This window comes from Sinocyclocheilus rhinocerous, unplaced genomic scaffold (genome assembly GCF_001515625.1).
Source record: "Sinocyclocheilus rhinocerous isolate Xijiao unplaced genomic scaffold, SAMN03320098_v1.1 scaffold4869, whole genome shotgun sequence".
NCBI classification, from domain to species: Eukaryota; Metazoa; Chordata; class Actinopteri; order Cypriniformes; family Cyprinidae; genus Sinocyclocheilus; species Sinocyclocheilus rhinocerous.
In genome coordinates, this window is record NW_015665052.1 from 50,324 (window position 1) to 53,458 (window position 3,135).

Genomic DNA, 3,135 nt, shown 5'->3' on the forward strand with positions numbered 1-3,135 from the left:
CTTAAAAAATAGCATCATGAAATAATCAAACTTAGTAAAAGGTTAATACACTGAAAAAAAATTTACTACATTTTTTTAAGGTAAGTGGTTGCAAACAACTTATTTTAGCTACATTTAAATAAAAAAAATGTTGAAAGTTAGTCAACTAAATTTGTTTATTTAAATGTAGCTAAAATAAATTGATTGCAACCACTTATCTTAAAAAAATTAGTAAATTCAACGAATCATTGTTTTCAGTATAGTTTATAGTTACTAGTTAATATATTATTAATCACTTATAAATCATTGAAATGTCAACATTGTACTATTATCGCACAGCGTTATAAATAATCCATGTATCAGAAAAGACATCTGTCTACACCCTCACCAGTCAGCCCTTACATTGCAGTACACACTACAAAGTAATAAAAATCATTTACAAAGCTTTCTACATCCCCTAATCTAAAGTGTAAAGTACTCATCAGTTGTAAATGTTTTACTCATTGTCTTTTAATTTTATAGTATATTAATTAATATATAAATATAGGTAACGCTATAATAACGTTCAGTTGTAAGTCATTTATAATTGATTAGTTAATGATGAACTAATCATTTACAAAACACTCATAAGCAATTAATAAGTGATATGCTAACAATGTGTATGTTTTGTTAATTCATTTACAAGTCATTTACAAGTGATTAGTTAATGATGAACTAATCATTTACAAAACTTGACTATGCGTTCATAAATGATTAATAAGTGATATGTTAATATTTTTATCTATGTTTTGTAGATTAAGTTATAAATAATTTACAAGTGATTAGATGATGATTAACATGACTATACATTCACAAATTATTAAGTAATATGCTAACGATTTACAAATCTTGTAAGTTATCTTAAAAAATAGCATCATGAAATAATCAAACTTAGTAAAAGGTTAATACACTGAAAAAAAATTTACTACATTTTTTTAAGGTAAGTGGTTGCAAACAACTTATTTTAGCTACATTTAAATAAAAAAAATGTTGAAAGTTAGTCAACTAAATTTGTTTATTTAAATGTAGCTAAAATAAATTGATTGCAACCACTTATCTTAAAAAAATTAGTAAATTCAACGAATCATTGTTTTCAGTATAGTTTATAGTTACTAGTTAATATATTATTAATCACTTATAAATCATTGAAATGTCAACATTGTACTATTATCGCACAGCGTTATAAATAATCCATGTATCAGAAAAGACATCTGTCTACACCCTCACCAGTCAGCCCTTACATTGCAGTACACACTACAAAGTAATAAAAATCATTTACAAAGCTTTCTACATCCCCTAATCTAAAGTGTAAAGTACTCATCAGTTGTAAATGTTTTACAAACCTGCCGGTTACAGGTTGTGTGAGTGTACACATTTGGGTGAAAGATCTACGAATGAGGAGTAAAACATTTACAACTGATGAGTAGTTTACACTTTTTTTGTAGTTTACAAGAAAGCTTTGTAAATGATTTATTAATGCGTTTACACAACAGGTTTTGAATACTTTGTAGTGTGTACTGCAGCAGAACTTACACCCAATAACCAATTAGACCCTTTGCAAAGATACTGGTCCCCCCTTTTTTTCTGGTATAGCAATCCCAGTTTTGAATAGCTGGGACAGTTATAATGTATTTTAAGTAATTTTAAAGGCTATTGTTCACTTACATCTATTTTTATTACCACAAAAAAATGTATTAGAATTATAGGGCACTATTAAAATAAAAGTTTTAAAAGTAAAAATCAGTTTTATTTCCAAATTCAGTTTTTCCATTTTCATTTGTCTATACTCTGTTTTAATGGTTAAATTAAATTGTATTAATCAAATTATATAAATAATCTAATTAATTGAGTTTTACAGTTTTATCTTTACCAAATTCTGTTTTCCATTATTTTCTGGATTCCATTTTAATGGTTCCATTACATTTTAATAATCAAAAGCATCTCCAATTAATTGATTTATATTTTAAAAAATCTTTTTTTTCAGTTTTTTAAAATTCTGGTAAATAATATTTCTGGGAGGGGGGCGCTAGTGAGCAGGCATGGAGTAGGTTGTGTTTTGGGCGAGCTCCGCTAAATTTTATTAAGTTAATTATAATTTTGGGCATTTTACGTTTTAAAATTGGCACTAAAACGTTCTGTTTTGGAATCTCAACTTTTTTTTTCTATACTGCGGTACAGGAAGTCAAATTTAGTTTTTTTTTTTTTATATTTGTTTTTTTTCCATCTCTTTTTCTTTCACAATTGTAAGATGATCAGATTGCCTTTAAGTCAAATATTGAAAAAAAGGTTATACGCTCTCTATCTTTGTTTGGTTTAGGAGCGCCTGCTACACTGTGATTTCTGTGATTTCAACACTTAAATGTGTGGATACCTTTTCAATGGGTTAGGGGGTCACTCTGTTCCGTTGAGTCCGTTGAGTGGGGTTTTAACTGCACCAAACTTATATTTTACATTTTACTTAACTTGGCTTTTTTCTGTTAAGCTGGAGGAGGGATTACTGTTACACTTTCACTTTCAGAATGATTAATAAAACCAATAGGTCAACAGGCTGCAATATAAATTTTGTCAGTTGGAACGTCAAGTCCTTAAATCACCCAGTTAAGCGTAAAAAAGTACTTTTGCATTTAAAACAACTTAAGGTGGGGATTGCCTTTCTTCAGGAAACTCATTTATGTAAAACAGATCATTCTAGATTAAAGTGTGATTGGGTAGGTCAGTTATATCACTCTAATTTTAATTCTAAATCTAGAGGCACAGCAATTCTTATTAAAAAAAACATCCCATTTGAGGCCTCGATGGTTGAAGTAGACCCTGCAGGTCGTTTTGTCATTGTAGTTGGTAAACTCTGTAATATATCAGTAATTCTAGCAAACGTGTATGCACCAAACTATGATGATAGTCTTTTTTTCACAAATATCTTCTCCAGATTACCAAATCTGGACACGCATTATTTGATATTAGGAGGAGATATGAACTGTGTAATGTCTTCTTATTTAGATCGTAGTTCTGTCAAAACTGCCAATCCCTCCAAGTCAGCTGATGCCATTAAATTATTTCTAGACACATATGGGATATCTGATGTCTGGCGATTTCGTAATCCTGGATCTAAAAGTTATT